This window comes from Bos mutus, chromosome X (genome assembly GCF_027580195.1).
Source record: "Bos mutus isolate GX-2022 chromosome X, NWIPB_WYAK_1.1, whole genome shotgun sequence".
Taxonomy (NCBI): domain Eukaryota; kingdom Metazoa; phylum Chordata; class Mammalia; order Artiodactyla; family Bovidae; genus Bos; species Bos mutus.
The window spans coordinates 31,175,942-31,195,951 of record NC_091646.1 but is presented as its reverse complement, the minus strand read 5'-3'; the positions used below and the strand labels follow the sequence as shown (position 1 = coordinate 31,195,951).

The following is a 20,010-nucleotide window of genomic DNA, read 5'->3' as shown; positions in this document are numbered from 1 at the left end:
CAATTCTTCGGCGCTCAGCCTTCTTCACAGTCCAACTCTCACATCCATACATGACCACTGGAAAAACCATAGCCTTGACTAGACAGACCTTTGTTGGCAAAGTAATGTCTCTGCTTTTGAATATGCTATCTAGGTTGGTCATAACTTTTCTTGCAAGGAGTAAGCGTCTTTTAATTTCATGGCTGCAGTCACCATCTGTAGTGATTTTGGAGCCCCCAAAAATAAAGTTTGACACTGTTTCCACTGTTTCCCCATCTATTTCCCATGAAGTGATAGGACCAGATGCCATGATCTTCGTTTTCTTAATGTTGAGCTTTAAGCCAACTTTTTCACTCTCCACTTTCACTTTCATCAAGAGGCTTTTTAGTTCCTCTTCACTTTCTGCCATAAGGGTGGTGTCATCTGCATATCTGAGGTTATTGATATTTCTCCTGGCAATCTTGATTCCAGCTTGTGCTTCTTCCAGCCCAGCGTTTCTCATGATGTACTCTGCATAGAAGTTAAATAAGCAGGGTGACAATATATATCCTTGACGTACTCCTTTTCCTATTTGGAACCAGTCTGTTGTTCCATGTCCAGTTCTAACTGTTGCCTCCTGACCTGCCTACAGATTTTTCAAGAGGCAGGTCAGGTGGTCTGGTATTCCCATCTCTTTCAGAATTTTCCACAGTTTCCTGTGATCCACACAGTCAAAGGCTTTGGCCTAGTCAATAAAGCAGAAATAGATGTTTTTCTGGAACTCTCTTGCTTTTTCCATGATCTACCGGATATTGGCCATTTGATCTCTGGTTCCTCTGCCTTTTCTAAAACCAGCTTGAACATCTGGAAGTTCACGGTTCACGTATTGCTGAAGACTGGCTTGGAGAATTTTGAGCATCACTTTACTAGCATATGAGATGAGTGCAATTATGCGGTAGTTTGAGCATTCTTTGACATTGCCTTTCTTTGGGATTGGAATGAAAACTGACCCTTTCCAGTCCTGTGGCCACTGTTGAGTTTTCCAAATTTGCTCGCATATTGAGTACAGCACTTTCACAGAATCATCTTTCAGGATTGGAAAGAGCTCAACTGGAATTTCATCACCTCCACTAGCTTTGTTCATAGTGATGCTTTCTAAGGCTTAAGTCATGTCTATTTAGAAACTTACCAGTTGTAGGAGCCTTAGGAAGGAGACACCCTGAATCCCAACTAACTTTAGGGTATTTGGCAAAATGGAGTATATCTTAGGAGCCTACATGTCTTACAGTACTTTTTACATAAAAGGGTGGGAACTTTCAACACTTGTCTCCATGGAAATTACAAAGTAGGATACTCTTGTCCTTTTTTTCATTAGCTGGACACTGCTGTTCCATCTCCTTGTGGTGTTACAGCATGTCTGTGTTTTGTTCTCCCTCCATCCTCGGACCAGGGGAGGCAACCTAAAAAAAGCAATATTTGAAAAGAATTAAAGGACAACAGGGGACTTCCCAGGTGGCTCAGTGGGTAAAGAATCCTCCTGCAATGCACGAGACGCAGGAGACACTGGTTCAATTCCTGGGTCAGGAAGATCCCCTGGAGGAGGGCATATCAACCCACTCTAGTATTCTTGCTTGGAGAATGCTATGGAAAGAGGAGCCTGGTGGGCTACAGTCCATAGGGTCACAAAGAGTTGGACGAAACTGAAGTGACTGAGCATGCACGCATGCAAAGGACAACAGGATTTAGAGATTCAGAATTTGGTGTGGAAAAAGGCTATTCTTGAGAATGGTAACACTGAGTTTCAAAAGACTAGAGGTTTGTGAGAACATGACCTTTTGGAGAAGGTCAGTTGTTCTGTGAAGGTGGGAGGGAAGTCTCCGCCTGGCTAGTCTAGCTCTCCCCAAGCAGAGGGAGGGAGGAGGACCTTCACTGCCTGCATGTGCAAAGTGTACTTTCATTGTCCTACTGTGATGCTTTCATTTTTGGACGGAAGTTACCTCCTGCTCTGGGGTGCTCCTGCTGCTGCAACCAACCTCCTCTCTGAGATCAGTCGCCCCACTTCTTCCCACCACAGCCTGTGGGCAGAGAGTACCCAGGCTCCTGATGAAGGCTCTGTGCATCCCAGCACAGCAAGGCAAGCCCCTAAAGACCAAGGGCATCCCAGGCACCCCAGAGGTCCACCCAGCAGAATGGAGAGAGTTCCTGGGGCTACAACATCTGTTCATTCTCCTGACTTCTCCATCCCTCCTTGGTACTGCTCACCTGATATCACCTTTTGAGACCCATCATTAGCCATTTCAGCAGTCCCATCTTATTTCATTAAACCACTATTTGTTTAGCCTTTATCACACAGGCAATGCACGTTCATAATAGAAAAATTAGAAATGTCAGAGAAGCAAAAAATGTAAATTAAAATATTCTTAAATTCCATCTAGAAAAAAACTTTTTAGAGGAATTTAGTGCATTAACTGATTATTATACAGTTTGGTGTGTAACCTTTAAGAAGGTTCTGTTTGCATTTTTAATCATAAATATATCTTTATATTAATGGGACCATAATATTGATACTGTCTTACAAGCTGTTTTTTATGTAACTTTATATTGTAGGCTTGTTTTCTTGTCACTAAGTACATGATTCAAGTAAAATGTACACACAAGCTAGTAATATTTTTTCAGATATAATTGACATATTAGTTTCAAATGTACAGCATAATGATTCAATATTTGTCTGTGCTGTGAAATGATCACCACAGCAAGTCTAGTTAATATCCATCACCATACATAGTTACAGAATTTTTTCTTACACTGAGAACTTTTAAGATATACTCTCAATAACTTTTACATATGCAGTAGAGTATTTATAGTAGTAGTAATTATAGTCTCCATGATGAACATAACACCCTAAAGACTTATTTATTTTATAACTGGAAGTTTGTACCTTCTGATTCCCTTCACCCATTTCACCTAACACCTACCCTTGGGTTCTGGCAACCACCAATCTAATCTTTGTATCCGTGAGCTTGATTTTTTTGTTTTGTTTTTTGGGTTCCACATATAAGTGAGATACAATATCTGTCTTTCTCTGTCTGACTTGTTTCACTTAGCATAATGTACCCAAGGTCATTGCATGTTGTCTCAAATGGCAAAAATTTCCTTCTTTTTGTGGCTGAATAATATTCCATTGTATATCTATATATCACATCTTCTTTATCCATTCATCCATGGATGGAAACTTAGGTTGCTTCCATGTCTTGGCTATTGTAAATAATGCTGCAGTGAAGATGGGGGAGTATATATCTTTTTAAGTTACTGTTCTTATTTTCTTCAGATCAGTAAGTGAAATTGCTGGATCATATGGTAGTTCCATTTTCAATTTTTTGAGGAAACTTGATACTGTTTTCCATAGTAGCTGCACCAATTTACATTCCCACCAAGAGTGCATGAGGGTTACCATTTCCACACATCCTCACCAACATTTGTATTTTGTTGTTAGCTGTAAGTAGTTAGTAATAATATTTTAATAATCACAATAGACATATATTATTTATTATCTGTTTTAGTTACTCTAAAAAGAAAATGCCATCCTCTGAGGCCATAGCCAGCATTCTTGACAATGACAAATGTTGCTATCAGTGGGAAATGTAGCATTTCATTATGAAATTCAATGATATCTTCATCTTAATGGCTTCATACTTGTGGATCATAATTCATTTAACAAATTATTTATAATTATTTTCTATTTTAATGCTATAAACAACACTGCAAAGACCTTCTTTTTCCACATAGAATTTTCAGTTCAGTTCAGTCACTCAGTCATGTCTGACTCTTTGTGACCCCATGAACTGCAGCACGCCAGGCCTCCCTGTCCATCACCAACTCCCTGAGTCTACCCAAACCCATGTCCATTGAGTCGGTGATGCCATCCAGCCATCTCATCCTCTGTCATCCCCTTCTCCTCCTGCCCTCAATCTTTCCCAGCATCAGGGTCTTTTCAGATGAGTCAGCTCTTCACATCAGGTGGCCAAAGTACTGGAGTTTCAGCTTCAGCATCACTCCTTCCAATGAACACCCAGGGCTGATCTCCTTCAGAATGGACTGGTTGGATCTCCTTGCAGTCCAAGGGACTCTCAAGAGTCTTCTCCAACACTGCAGTTCAAAAGCATCAATTCTTCAGTGCTCAGCCTTCTTCACAGTCCAACTCTCACATCCATACATGACCACAGGAAAAACCATAGCCTTGACTAGATGGACCTTTGTTGGCAAAGTAGTGTCTCTGCTTTTTAATATGCTATCTAGGTTGGTCATAACTTTCCTTCCAAGGAGTAAGCGTCTTTTAATTTCATGGCTGCAATCACCATCTGCAGTGATTTTGCAGCCCAGAAAAATAAACTCAGCCACTGTTTCCACTGTTTTGCCATCTATTTGCCATGAAGTGATGGGACCAGATGCCATGATCTTCGTTTTCTGAATGTTGAGCTTTAAGCCAACTTTTTCACTCTCCTCTTTCCCTTTCATCAAGAGGCTCTTTAGTTCTTCACTTTCTGCCATATGGGTGGTTCATCTGGATATCTGAGGTTATTGATATCTCTCCCGGCAATCTTGATTCCAGCTTGTGCTTCTTCCAGCCCAGTGTTTCTCATGATGTACTCTGCAAAGAAGTTAAATAAGCAGGGTGACAATATACAGCCTTGATGTACTCCTTTTCCTATTTGGAACCTGTCTGTTGTTCCATGTCCAGTTCTAACTGTTGTTTCCTGACCTGCATACAGGTTTCTCAAGAAGCAGGTCATCTATTTCTGCTTTACTTACTATACCAAAGCCTTTGACTGTGTGGATCACAATAAACTGTGGAAAATTCTGAAAGAGATGGGAATATCATACCACCTGATCTGCCACAGAATTTTGTTCCTATGTAATTACCTGCCTAGGATCAAAACAGAATATTGAGATTGCTATTTCAGAAAGTAGACACATTAAAAATTTTTTAATACATATTGACAAATTGCCATTCTAAAAGGTTAAACAATTCATGCTCTCATTATCAGTGTATGAGCATGCCAGTTTCCCTTCACTCTTGGCAATGCAGATTTTATGGATTGAATTATGTGTCCCCCAAAGGTATTACCCCCAGTACCTCCAAATATGACCTTATTTGCAAATAGGGTTATTTCAGATACTAGATTATAGTCACAAATTAGTTTTGAAAACACGATATAGAGTACATCAATGAAGAGATGATTTAATGTTAAAATTCATTTGTAAACTCCAATAATATGCAGGTGTAAGAAGGAATGAGGAAGTTCTATGGGAATATCTACAAGATATATCATTGAGTAAAAAAGGCAAATACAAAACCATAAAAGACTATAGGATATATATTTGTATGTGGGCTTCCCTGGTGGCTCAGAGGTTAAAGCGTCTGCCTCCAATGCTGGAGACCTGGGTTCGATCCCTGGATCAGGAAGAATCCCCTGGAGAAGGAAATGGTAACCCACTCCAGTATTCCTGCCTGGAGAATCCCATGGACAGAGAAGCCTGGTAGGCTACAGTCCACGGGGTTGCAAAGAGTTGGACACGACTGAGCAACTTCCCTTTCACTTTACACTCTAGGTGTGGAGAGCAGGGGCTGCTCTTTGTTGTGTTATATGGGCTTCTCCTTGTGGTGGCTTCTCTTATTATCATCACAGTCTCTAGGTGTGCAGGCTTCAGTAGTTGCAGCACATGGGCTCAGTAGTTGCAGCCCACAGGCTCAGTAGTTGTGGCTCACAGGCTCTAGAGCACCGACTCAGCAGTGGCACATGGCTTAGTTGCTCCATAGCATGTGGAATGTTCCTGGACCAGAGAGAGAAACCATATCCTCTGATTTGGCAGGCGGGTTCTTATCCACAGTGCCACCATGGAAGTCCAACATGCAGTAATTCTAAGTCGAGGACCCTTCTTTGTTCCAAAGTCAAGCATGAATTAAATAAATAACTTAAATTTGTCAAACTCTCTGGCCAGTTCTTCACACCGCTCCCTACTTCAGCCCTGATTTCATTTTCCCTTGTTTGCAACTTTTACATTAATATTCTAAGAGGAACATTTGAATGTATGATCTTAGTTTTGCATCTTTCCTAGAAATTTGAAGTTTGTTAGAAAAAATTTTATTACTGTTATTGTGTATATTATTTATTTAGACATGGAACATAGGTAAGTGAAGATAAATTAGAAAATAAGAGCAGTGCAGCAGGTGTTTTGACCAATTCATAGACACCACTTTGTGGTTGGGACACCAAAACACCACAGTTGCTTAGCCAGAGAGACAGTTAAGCCCTGAGGTCACGATTTTGGCATGGGAGGCCACTGACACCAAAGGGCATGTCCAGTTTGTGGACGGGGGCGCCAAAACCCCACTACTGCATAGCTACAGAGGCGATCAACTGCTGAGGTCGCCATTTTGTTGCAGTGTGGCAACAGGCACCAGGGGGCGTGGCCTTTTTTCCTGGCTGGTTGCTGCTGATAGAGGGATCTGCTGGAGTTTCACTGTTGGCAGTGAGCTTCACTGTTGGGTGGAGCCTCTGTGTGTTCTAGTCTGTTTGCCAGAGCTAGGGGCTAGTGCTCAGAGGTTGGGTTCTCTCAGATGCTGCTCTCAAAGGTTGGGTTCCCTTGCAGGTGAGATTAGACTGCTGACTGTACTTTTGACGAGGAGATGTTACTGGCAGGGGTCCTAGTACCACCTCCAAGGTTTGCTCACTGTTGGCTGTAAGTTATACTACATCCCCTTGTGCAAGCTGACCTGAAATGATCTGGTCTTGCAGTTCCCAGAGCCTTCCCATGACACATGGCAGAAGTGGGCCTCTGGGGAACAACCAGGAAAGCTCGGTATCTGCCTTGGGTTCTCATTTCCCCACTGGAGAAACCATAGATTCAAAGGTACCCTCTTAGGTGCTGCAACTGAGCTGGCCTGGGGGAGGGAAGAAAGCAAAAACTGATACCACTTCTGTTATCCTTCTAATGTGGCTTTTCTTGCTTTTCATGCCAGGGGTTGGTGGGAGGGAGTGCTGCTTCAGCTTTATTTCTTGGATCTGGGATTTTCACAGATGTGTTCTTTTCCGTGGTTAGCTGCTAAACCACATTTTTATGACAGGGTTCTAAAGCCGGGACTGTCATATTCCACCACCTTACTGATCTTAAGTCACCCTCTTTGCTTCTTTGGAAGAGAGACAATTTCTCTGAAAGAAATTGAAAGAAAGAATAGAAAATGAGAATATATTTTAAAAAATATATTCAGTTATATAAAATAATGGCTAATTTGGTAAGTTTTTGAAAAGCCCACTTGCTTTCATTTCAGCTCTACACAGTATAACTTATATAAAACCTATAATATGTATTATTTATAAATGTTAAGTATTTTACATGATCAGATGTAGGATTAACAGACAGGAAGGAATTTAGAGATATGAGACTAACATGCAGAAGGAGGAAATTCCCCAAGCTAGTCAAAGTCCAACTGTTGTTAAAAATAAATCTTCAGTGCTTCACCAGCTGAGAGAAAGAGTGAACAGAGTACAGGGAAAGAAAGCAGTAGAAATGTATACAGATAGGAGAGAGGGAGAGAATAAGGAGAGAGTGGGAGGGGGTAGGGAACAAAGAAATAAAAAGATTGAAAAAGAGGCAGAGAGAAAGAAAAGAAACTCCAATGTTATACTGAAGAAATTCTATAATTTGGTATGAAAATTCTTTGCTAAATTAAAAATAAGCATACTTATATTTTTCATGTTCACATAAACAAGCTAGAAAGTGAACACACACACAGTATGGATTGCATATTGAGCTTTGGCTGACCAGATGGTTCTTTCTAGGCTTAGGTACAAGGGAGTGGGTGAGGTAGGAAAGTGGGAAATTACCTCATTTGGGAGACATGCTGAAACTAAATGAGGGTGGAGAGACAGAGAGGTGAAAAATAAGAAGCCTAACAAGAAAGGTAGAAATAATCAGATTGCATAGACATTTGGAGGCTCTTTGGAGAAGTTTGGATTTTACTCTTTGAGAGATGGGAAACTTGGAGAGTCTTCAGCAAAAGAGAGACTGAGTCTGACTTACATTTTAATAGATTCATTTTGGCTGCAACTCTGGGAATACATTTAAGGGGACAAGTACATAAGCAAGTCAAGTTAGAAAGCTATTACAGACTCTAAGAAAGAGATGATGGTAGCTTAGTCCAGAATGGTAACAGCAGAAGTGGTGGGAAGTGGTCAAATTATAAATATTAATATATTTTGAAGAAAGAACTATCAATGTATCTGAATCTGTGTCTACATTTGTGCATGCACACATAGAAACATGCATGAGGGAGGAAGAGGGAGCAATCGATGATGTTAAAGATTCTGAAGCATTTTGATCCATGCTTCTGAGAGTTACCATTTACTGAGATAGGAAATCTGTTGGAGGAGATATTTTGGAGGGCAAAGGAAATGGAGAGAATAAGAGTAAGATTTGGACATATTAGGTCAAGATACCTATTAGGTCCCCAAATGGTGATGTCTAATGGGTAATGAAATATATAGGTGTAGAGCATTATCAGTTCAGTCGCTGAGTCATGTCTGACTCTTTGTGACCCCATGGACTGCAGCACACAGGCTTCCCTGTCCATCACCAACTCCCAGAGCTCGCTCAAACTCATGTCCATTGAGTCAATGATACCATCCAACCATCTCATCCTCTGTCGTCTCCTTCTCCTCCTGCCTTCAATTTTTCCCAGCATCAGGGTCTTTTCCAGTGAGTCAGTTCTTTGCAGCAGGTGGCCAAAGTATTGGAGTTTCAGCTTCAGCATCCGTCCTTCCAATGAGCATTCAGGAATGATTTCCTTTAGGGTGGACTGGTTGGATCTCCTTGCAGTCCAAGGGACTCTCAAGAGTTTTCTCCAACACCACAATTCAAAAGCATCAATTCTTCAGTGCTCAGTTTTCTTTATAGTCCAACTCTCACATCCATACATGACCACTGGAAAAACCATAGCTTTGACTAGACAGACCTTTGTTGGCAAAGTAATGTCTTTGCTCTTTAATATGCTGTCTAGGTTGGTCATAACTTTTCTTCCAAGGAGCAAGCCTCTTTTAATTTCATGGCTACAGTCACCATCTGCAGTGATTTTGGAGCCCCCCAAAACAAAGTCTGAATTCCCTCTGTTCAAATTTGGGCTCCTTTTATACAGAAGATGGGGAGGAGCTCACTGTGGCACCAACCCATGGCTCAGCAGGACCACTAATGTTGGCTGGTTGACAGTTGCTCACTAACAGTGGCTTGCTTGGGGGAGGGACCCACTGCAGTGCTGACCAAGAGCTGAGTGGGGCTGCTGTAGCCTGCACCTGCCTAGCCCATATTACATTTCCCCACTGTCAGTGTCCATTCCACAGTCTTGTAGGAAAAGGGGTGGTGATATTTCTGGCTATCTCTCACTGAAAAGGGGAGATGCGGGAGTGATTGTGAAATGGAATTGATCAGTGTCAGGTTGGGAATATTTCTTAAAATTTTTGGTAAGCAATACAATTCTCTTTATCTACAACTATTTGAACCTGATGACATTCCTTCTACAATCAGATTTTAATCTCAACACATAAACTTTCTGAAGAGCAACCTTAACCCTTCTAAGGGTTCATAAACCCATTGCTCTCTGGCTTCTCAGGAGTTGAGTCATTTTCTAATGACAGTGAGGCTACTTTAAGCAGTGTGATATATCCATGGCTTTACTTCAGCTAACTTGACAGACGAATGCATGGTGAATAATACCATGTGTGGTCCTGTCCACCTTGCAGTCAGCTGGTGCTGTGGCCGCTGTTCTCTCCACGTTTTAAGGAGGATTCCGTCTCCAGGTGGGAAAGGATGTAAGGCTATTTCTATTGGATAGGCAGACCTGCTGGAAGCAAATACCTGAACAGTTAAAACTGTGAGATCTTTCACAGCATTTATAGATTCTCACACCTGGGCAGACACCTGGAATGGCAAACTATAGAAGATTTCAAAATGGCTTAAATTAAGCCTGTTTCTGGGAGCCGCTCTGATCGGTAGCATGGCAGCTGGAAAGGCCTTGTTGTTCAGTTGCTCACCTGTGTCCTACTATTTGCTACCGCAATGGACTGTAACTCACCAAGCTTTCCTGCCCTCCCAAGTTTGCTCAAACTCATGTCCTTTGAGTCAGTGATGCCATCCAACCATCTCATCCTTTCTCTCTTCCTTCTCCTCCTGCCCTCAGTCTTGCCCAGCTTCAGGGTCTTTTCCAAAAATTCAGCTCTTTGCATCCGGTGGAAAAAGTACAGAGCTTCAGCATCAGTCCTTCCAATGAATAGTCAGGGTTGACTTCCTTTAAGATTGACTGGTTGGATGTCCTTGCAGTCCAAGGGACTCTCAAAAGTCTTCTCCAACACCACAGTTCAAAAGCATCGATTCTTTGGCACTCAGCCTTCTTTATGGTCCAGCTCTCACAGCCATACATGACTACTGGAAAAACCATAGCTTTGACTCTATGGATCTTTGTCAGTAAAATGATTTCTCTGCTTTTTAATATGTTGTCAAGGTTTGTCATAGCTTTTCTTCCAAGGAGCAAGTGTCTTAATTTCACTGCTGCAGTTCACTGTCTGCAGTGATTTTGGAGCCCAAGAAAAGAAAATCTGCCACTGTTTCCACTTTTTCCCCATCTATTTGCCATGAAGTGATGGAATTGAATGTCATGATCTTTGTTTTTGGGATGTTGAGTTTTAAACCAGCTTTTTCACTCTCCTCTTTCACTTTCATCAAGAGGCTCTTTAGTTCTTCTTTTCTTTCTGCCATAAGGGTTCTGTCATCTGCATATCTGAGGTTATTGATGTTTCTCCCGGCAGTCCTGATTCCAGCTTGTGCTTCGCCCAGCCAGCATTTCGCATAATGTAATCTGCATATAAGTTAAATAAGCAGGGTGATAATATACAGCCTTGTCATACTCCTTTCCCAATTTTGAACCAGTCTGTTGTTCCATCTCTGGTCCTAACTGTTGCTTCCTGACCTGTCTACAGGTTTCTCAGGAGGCAGGTAAGGTGGTCTGCAATTCCCATCTCTTAATTTTCCACAGTTTGTTGTGATCCACACAGTCCAGCATAGTCAATGAAGCAGAAGTAAATGTTTTCCTGGAATTCTCTTCCTTTTTGTATGATCCAGGGGGTGTTCGCGATTTGACCTCTGATTCCTCTGTCTTTTCTAAGTCCAGCTTATACATCTGGAATTTCTCAGTTCACATACTGTTGAAGTCTAGTTTGAAGGATTTTGAGCATTACTTTGCTAGTGTGTGCTACTACTGCTGCTAAGTCGCTTCAGTCATGTCCGACTATGTGTGACCCCATAGACAGCAGCCCACTAGGCTCCTCTGTCCCTGGGATTCTCCAGGCAAGAATACTGGAGTGGGTTGCCATTTCCTTCTCCAAGCTAGCGTGTGAGATGAGTGCAATTATATGGTAGTTTGAACATTCATCGGCATTGCCTTTCGTTGGGATTGGAATGAAAACTGACCTTTTCCAGTCCTATGTCCCCTGATGAGTTTTCCAAATTTGCTGACATATTGAGTGTGTCACTTTAACAGCATCATCTTTTAGGGTTTTGAATAGCTCAGGTGGAATTCTATCACCCGCACTAGCTTTGCTCATAGTAATGCTTCCTAAGGCCCATGTGAGTTCACACTACAGGATATCTGGCTCTAGGTGAGTGACCACACCATCATAGTTATCTGGGTCATTAAGTTCTTTTTTATACAGTTCTTCTGTATATTCTTGCCACTTCTTCTTAATCTCTTCTGCTTCTGTAGATCCTTACCATTTCTATCCATTATTGTGCCCATCTTTGCATGAAATGTTCCCTTGGTATCTCTAATTTTCTTGAAGAGCTCTCTAGTCTTTCCCATTCTATTGTTTTCCTCTATTTCTTTGCATTATTCACTTAAGAAGGCTTTCTTATCTCTTGTTGCTATTCTCTGGAACTCTGCATTCAGTTGGTTCTATCTTTCCCTTTCTCCTTTGCCTCTTGCTTCTCCTCTTTTCTAAGCTATTTGTAAGGCCTCCTGAGATAACCATTTTGCCTTGCATTTCTTTTTTGGGGGGATGGTATTGGTTACCTCCTCCTGTATAAGTGAGTTAATGTCTTGACATATTTTAGCAATGCTCCTTTTTAATGTATGATTCAGTTTCTCAGTTTCTCATGTTGTTTCTGATCCCCAGGATGAATGTAACTTCCAATCAGTTCAGTGTTTTAGACACTTGTTGGGTTATGCTAGAGACAAAAGCAGGCCTGTTATCACTTTGGAGGATATTAAGTAGTCCAAAGCAGGGAATAATTTCCTTAAGGAGGACTTTAACCACTTCAGAGGCCTTTTCTGTCTGGGTAGGATAGGCTTCCACCCATCCTTAAATGGTGTCCACACATACCAGCAGGTTCTGAAGTTTCCTACAATTTGAGGCATTTGAATAAAATCTATTTGCTAGACCTCAGTGGGGCAAGTTCCTTTGTTCTGGGTCCCCATCTGAGGCTGTCTGAAAGAGGTTTTGGGGTTAATTTTAGCACAAATCATACAATTCTGAGTGACTTGCTAGATGGTCCTTTGTAGGTGAGGTTCCATTATATGTTTCCAAATCCACTGTAACTTGGCATCTGTCCCATAATGGGTGCTGTCATGAATGTGCTGCTGCAGCACAGTGTCCAGGAAAGTGACAGGGATCAAAACAATTCTTCCTTGTGCATTACATTTCCAATCAGGTGAGTTATGGTCAAGAGTGAAACCCACTCATTGGCCCTCTCCTCGTCCTTTTCTGAATATGCTGGGTGGTATTTTGACAAGCCAGTCTGTGGAAGGGGTGACCTTATCATGGCTTGCTTTCTTTGCAGCTTGGTCAGCTAACCAATTCCCTTTATTATATGAGTCTCACCCTTATGGTGGCCTTGGCAGTGCTTTATGGCCACTTGTGAAGGCTTATGGACTGCTTCTAATAGTAACAGAATTTCAGGAGCATGTTTTAGGTCTTTATTGTTCGAAGTGAGGAGCCCACTTTATTTCCAGATTGCCCCGTGAGCATGCACTACAGAAGATGCATAGCAAGAGTCTGTGTATATATTTTCTTGTTTCTCTTTAGTAAGGAGCAGGGCCCTTGTTAGGATCTTGATTTCTGCCTTCTGAGCTGAGCTCCCTGGGGGCAGGGCTTCTGTTTCCATAGTCTCTGTGAGGGTTACCACTGCATACCCAGTGCATCGCCTACCTTTGTCCACAAAGCTGCTTGTGTTGGTGAACAGTTCCACATCCAGCTGAGCCAAGGGTTGGGCCATTAAGTCCAGTCTGCTGGAGTACACTAGCTCGATGGTGTGTAGGCAGTCATGCGCGAGGATTGGGCAGCATCAATCCGCAGCAATATGGCTGGCTTTAGGGCTGAAGTGACTTGAATTCTCACATTAGGATTGTCCAGTAGAATGGCTTGGTACGTTCCCATTTTCCCAGAAGTCAGCCAATAACCTCCTTTCTATTCCAGCAAAGTGAGGACATGATGAGGAACATACACAGTGGTGGGTTGCCCCAGGGTAAAGTTCTCAGCTTCTTGAAGTATGTCACAACTAGCTGCCACAGCTTGAAGGCAAGGAGGTCACCTCTTGACAGTCTGTTCTAGTTGTTTTGAGAAGTAGGCAAGCAGTCTGGGGATATTCCCCAGGGTTTGGATTAGCACCCCAAGGCTTATGCCTTTTCTCTCATGTACATACAGTTTGAAAGGTTTCTTTAGATCCAGTAGTCCCAAAGCCAGAGCTGAAACTTTGCTCTTAATGTCGCAAAAGCTGTTTGGCACTCTCGTCCAAGTAAGGGACTGAAGATCATATCCCTTCAGTGCCCCATAAAGGGGATTCCCTATGACCCCATAGTTTGGGATCCAAATCCAACAGAGCCCTGCCATTCCCAGAAAACCTCTATGTTGTCTATGAGTCTTGGGTGTTCTCAAGCCTGCAATTGCCCATCTTCTATCAGGCAAGACCTCCCTGTCCTTTGGAAATGTCAAGACCTAGATACTTGACTTTGTTGCTTACATATTTGGACTTTTTTCTGGGAAACCTTATATCCACAACTGGCCAAATAGTTCAGGGTTCTGATGGTATTTTGTAGACACTTGTCATAAGTAGGATTTGCTATGAGCAAGTCATCCACATATTGGAGTATGAGTCCTTCATCCAATATTAAGTTTCTAAGGTCCCTTGCCAACATTTCCTCAAACAAGGTAAAAGAATTCTTAAATCCTTGAGGCAGGACTGCACAAAAATACTGTCGGATTATTTGTGTTTCGGGGTCCTGCCATTCAAAAGCAAAAAGCTGCTATGATTCTTCTGCAATAGGAATGCAGAAAAATTCATCCTTCAAGTCCCAAACTGAGAACCAACTGTATTCTCCCAGAATAGTTGTGAGCAGAGTATATGGATTGGGTACCACAGGGTGTAAATCTTGAACTATTTCACTAATAGCTCTCAAGTCTTGGACAAAGTGATACCCTTTGAGTTGGACTTTTTGACTGGGAGGATAGGGGTATTATACAGGAACCTGCAAGGTTTAATCACTCCTGTTTTCAAAAACTTTTCAAGAATTGGCTGAATTCCCTTTTGAGCCTCTTGTCTCAGAGAGTATTGTATTAGATTAGGTGTCCCAGCATCACTTCTTAATGTTGGCCATGCATTTTGGGGCCTTCTCTGGGGTGCCATTAGCCCACACTTCTTGTCTTACCTTTCCATAGACTTCAGAGGTAAAAGCTCAGTCTCCTTTTCTGGGCCATCTGTGACTGCCATCTGCAGGCTTATGGTGTGTTCTAGTGGGACCCTGACGTCAAACTGTCCTGATAAGTTACTTGAGCATTTAATTTACAAAGGAGATCTCAGCCCAAAAGAGGGATTGGACACTCTGGCATATACAGGAAACTGTGTTTCAGGGTTCGTGCATGCATTCTAAGTTGCTTTGGTCATGTCCAACTCTTTGTGACCCTATGGACTGTAGCCCACCAGGCTCCTCTATGCATGGGATTCTCCAGGCAAGAATGCTACAGCGGATTGCCATGCCCTCCTCCAGGGAATCTTTCCAACCCAGGGACTGAACCTGGGTCTCTTCTGTCTCCTGCATTGACAGGCAGGTTCTTTGTACTTGCACCAATTGGGAAGCCTGTGTTTCAGGGTAAGGTCCCCTAACTGGCATTCTAGAGGTTGTAAGAAAGAATAATTTTGCACTTCTCCAGAAACACATGATCGGGATGGACTGAGATGTTTTCTATGCTACTTTGATGTTTACCACAGAGTATGCTCCATTCGCAGATGTATCAGAAAGTCAATCAACTTGTCTCCCATTGTCAAAGTTACTTGGGGCTCCTGTGGGGAAATTAGAATTGGATGCCTCGGGTCCAAGGGAGACCCCAGGCCTCTTCATTCTTCATTAGAGTGTTCCTCTCTTTCTACCAGAGGAGAGGCACCTGTCTTTCTTTTATTGTTTTCCTTCTTATTCCTTAGCCTAGGGCAATCTGTTTTCAAAAGCCCTTCCTACTTGCACTAAGTACATTGTTCCTTCCACAGTGGTGGCTTATCTCTCTCTTCAGGATACTTGCCTTCCAGAAATCTAGTGCTGCTGCCAGGAAAGTGGCATTCCATCTTGATCATCTTAGTTCTCTCTTTGTTCCGTGTTATTCAACTCTTTAAAAGCAATATTGATAAGCAATAATTGATAAGAGTTCATTCCAGATGCACGATCTAACGTTTGTAATTTTCTTCTTGTGTCTGAAGCATTTTGCCCAATGAAGGCCATATTTACCATTCTCATATTTTTGGACACCTCAGGGTCTGTATCAATGTAGCACCTATAAGCTTGAAAAATTGTTTCTAGAAACTGTGATGGATCTGTTGCAGGAAGGGGGACCCCTTCCAGGGCCTGAAATTGGGCTCTTGTCTAACACTCGGAAAAGAATTGTCCGAGGAGACACGTGCTGACAAAGCAAGAGATTTTATTGGGAAGGGCACCCAGGTGGAGAGCAGTAGGGTAAGGGAACCCAGGAGAACAGCTCTGCCAGTGGCTCGCAGTCTTGGGTCTTTCTTATGGTGATAGGATTAGTTTCAGGGTGGTCTTTGGCCAATCATGCTAATTCAGTCTTTCCTGGTGGTGCACACATCGCTCAGCCAAGATGGATGCTAGTGAGCAGGATTCTGGGAAGTAGATGGACACCCTGTGTCTCCTTTTGACCTTTCCCGAACTCTTCCGGTTGGTGGTGGCTTATTAGTTTCGTATTCCTTATCAGGATCTCCTGTCATAAAGCACCTCATGCAAATGGTTACTATGGTGCCTGGCCAGGGTGGGCGGTTTCAGTCAGTGTGCTTCCCCTAACAGATCCTTATAGGGTTTTTGGTGTATCTCCTGAATTTATTTTAAGGTCTTTTGCTTAGGTACTCCCTTTCAAAGAGCTGCTAAGATACACTTCCTAGAATGCTTTAGGTGTGTCACTTCTCCAATGTTAAGATCCCAGTCAGGTTCAGCAATAGGAACTGCCAGACTTGCTTCTGAAGTTCCACTCTGGATCTGCTAGATGAAGCTGCTATGCTTCCTCTCTAGCCTTGTCAGTGAGCATCCTCCTTTCATCCCCAGTAAGCATCAACTTCATACAAATGTGAATGTCTGCCCAAGAGGGATGGTGAATGACAAAGATAGAAGTGAAAAGTTCAGTCATATGGAGGGGGTCCTCTCAGTATGTAGGGTTATGGTTTTTTCCAACTAAACAAATCTGAAGTTGAGAATGGCTTGTGCATCCATGGAAACCCAGCTCTTTGGCCATCTGCATTAAGGCCTCCTATAGGATATGTGCACAAAGAAGATTGCCCTGCTCCAGAAGTGGCTCCCAGTCCAAATTGGGTGCCCTGTCAGTTCTTAGATGGTGATAACAAACCAGGCTCCTGTGACCTGGAGGTTAACATAGAAACTTCTAATTGATTCTCATAAGTAGGGGAGACAGGAGACAGTGCGTATGTTAGTGCATCCTGCTCGGCCAATGGGGGAGCTGGGTTGGTCGGAGGGGGTTTTAAGTTTTGAAATAGCATGTCCTCACTCTTGCTTTCTCCCTCTCCCTCTCGGAGAACAGGTTTTCCCTTCAGACCACTGTACCATAAGGCAGTAGCCATTTGACTGCTTTTCCTCTTAATGCAATAGCATAAATGCTTCTCCATATAGAATCTCATCATTTTCACCTGCTCTTTCACAAAACAATTCTAATTGCAAGACTGTATAATTAAGTGAGCCATTCAAAGGCCATAGCTCTCCTGATTCTAACATATTGGGACCGCACACTATGACAATAGAATATCATCTGTTCCTTAGTCATAGGCTCACAACTATTTTTTGCCCATTTACTTAAGGTACATCCCAAAGGGCTTTTCTTAGGGACAGATGGAGTATTTCCCATATTTATAAGTTCAAGAACAACAAAACACAAAAAGGACAAGCAAATTCCAATGCCAGAGGCACAAATAGGGTCCATCGTGAATGAGGGCAGAACAGGAACAAACAAATACAAAACAAAAGCAAGTGAACACAAAACAAAATGGAAAGAAATGGTTCAAAAATCAGATAGGGTTCAACAATTCATGTGTGCATGCATGCTGAGTCACTCAGTTGTGTCCAACTCTTTGCAACCCCATAGACTGTTGCCTACCAGTCTCCTTTATCCATGGGATTTTCCAGGCAAGAATACTGGAGTGGGGTGCCACTTCCTTCTCCAGGGGATCTTCCTGACCCAGGGATCAAACTCTCATCTCCTACATTGGCAGGCAGATTCTTTACTTCTGTACCACCTGGGAAGCCCTCGAACAACTGCCCTCTCCAAAAGGGTACCATGAACAAATGGGCTTTTCCTTTAAGGAAAAAAACATAAATTGAGAAGGGAAGATGTTTCCAGTTGTACATACCTGAGCAACTCACCCTACCAATCAAGCCTGTCGGTTCCCAAACGTTGATTCTTTGCTCCAATGGCCAAGCTCTGAGGCACCCAGTGCCGCTCTAGGGAATTTTGAAGAGAAGATCCTCAGGACAAATGGTTCTGGCAGCTGCTAGGGCCTTATGCTAAAATTCCCCAAGCAGGGCTGGTTGGTCACAAGTATCAAGGCTCCTGGGTGGTTTCACCAAAAATTTGTTACTGAGCCTAAGATTGTTCTGCTCGCTGCACAATAGGCCAATCAATCTGGAGATGAGTTGTTGGAGCAAGGAATGACTTTAATAGAAAAGCTAGCAGACCAAGAAAATGGCAGAGTAGCGTCTCAAAAGAACCATTTTCCATCAGTCCAAATTTGGGCTCCTTATATATAGAAGAGGGGAAGGGGGAGGGACCCACTGTGGTGCATACCAGTGGCTGAGTGGGGCTGCTATAGCTCGTGTCTGCCTCACCCCTATTACAATCTCTGCCTCTGTCATCACATATTTCCCTTTGTGTCTTTCTTTTTATAAGAGAGCGTCAATCATAGTAGATCACGTCCATCCTACTCCGGTATGAACTTATTTTAACTAGCTATATCTGCAGCATGCCTCTTTCTAAAGAAAGTCACATTTTGAGGCATTCAGGTTTATGACTTCATATATTTCTAGGAGACACAATTCAACCCACAACCATAACAAGTAGGAAGCCCAGGCAGAAAATACACATTTGGGAGTTATCAAAGTTAAAGGTATTATTTAAAGATACAGACCTGGATAAGAATGCCAAGGGAGTGAGACAAGCTCGTTTGTGTGCTCTGTGCCTTCGCCCAGGCAGTTGCCAGCAAGGCCTGGCAGAGTAGTGTGCTGTGGAAACATGAGGTGTGCACACATACATTGCACCTTCTTGCCTTGGGCAAGTCTGAGTTGTTGCAGATCACCAAGACAGGTAGAGGCAGACTCACTGACAGGTAGACCAGCAGATCAGTGGATATGGCTCTGCTCTTGACCATGAATTGAGGAGACCCTCTGCTGGCATGAAAGGCCAGTTGAAAATGCTTCAGCTAGAACATCATGACCTTGTAATAGAAGTGGTCATGCTCTAGCAGGGTTTATTGGGTCAGATGCATGTAGGCTCCACTGCACGTGCAGTAGGGGCACCTCCAACAGTGAGGGGAGACCAGGAAGCAAGGCCATTTGCCCTCCTGAGGTCAGGAAGGGAATGAGGAAATGGCCCCAGAGGCAATATTGCAGCTGCCTGATCTGCCTGCTCCTATCAAACCCTCTGCTAGGTGGGACAGTACATGCCTGGACAGATGGGCCAGCTGGGGCTACCCTACTAGGATCTAGGATGTGATACCTCCCCCAGATTTTCCCTCCACCTCAATACAAGTGTCTGGATTTGGGGCCGGAGATGCTAGCCTCTGCTCACTCACACACCAGGCACCTGCTATTGGATGGTGCAGACCCCTCAGTTCAGCTGTCATCCAGGCCCCTACAGTGCCCTTCTAGGATGTAACAGGAGCAGGACAGGCACACAGCCATTAGCATGAGACCTTTACCAGGGTGTTTAGAGAGCCTGCTCAGCCAGTAGTCAGCTTGCAGGTGTCCTTGTGGCAGAGAATACAGTGAAAGGCGGATCTTGGCCTTCTTTCCAGGCCCTCCAGGCACTTCAGCCTCAGGCCAGTGGGTGAGCTGGGGGCCCCCTGGGGACAGGCAGAGGGCTGTGTCCTACAGAGCTCCAAGTCATCGCTACAGATACCCATTTTCCAAGCCCAGGCCTCAAAGCAGCCATAAACCTCTTCCCCTGTCTGCAGCCTAATGGTGGCAGTGTCTTCATAGGTTGCAGTCCATGGAGTTCTCAGATTCCCTTCAGTTTAAATAAAAAGTTTGAGGGCCAGTTCAGTCCTGTGCATTTTGGCTCCCTCGGTGATGATGGCTGGGCAGGGTCTGAAGACTTGGTCCTGAGGGCGCCTCCAGCTGAGATCTGCCTCTTCAGCTGGGTCAGGGTACTAGCAAGAGGATGCACACTGGGGGCTGGATGAATGCTTCTGGGCACAGTAACCGATCCATGCAGTGACCCCTTCCTCTTAGCCAGG

General features: G+C 43.3%; 1 protein-coding gene across 1 annotated transcript in view; it reads left to right on the top strand.

Annotated features, from left to right (window-relative positions):
- The window catches only part of GABRA3 (gamma-aminobutyric acid type A receptor subunit alpha3), a 240,973-nt gene that overhangs the window by 200,145 nt on the left and 20,818 nt on the right, over window positions 1–20,010 (top strand). The window lies entirely within an intron of this gene.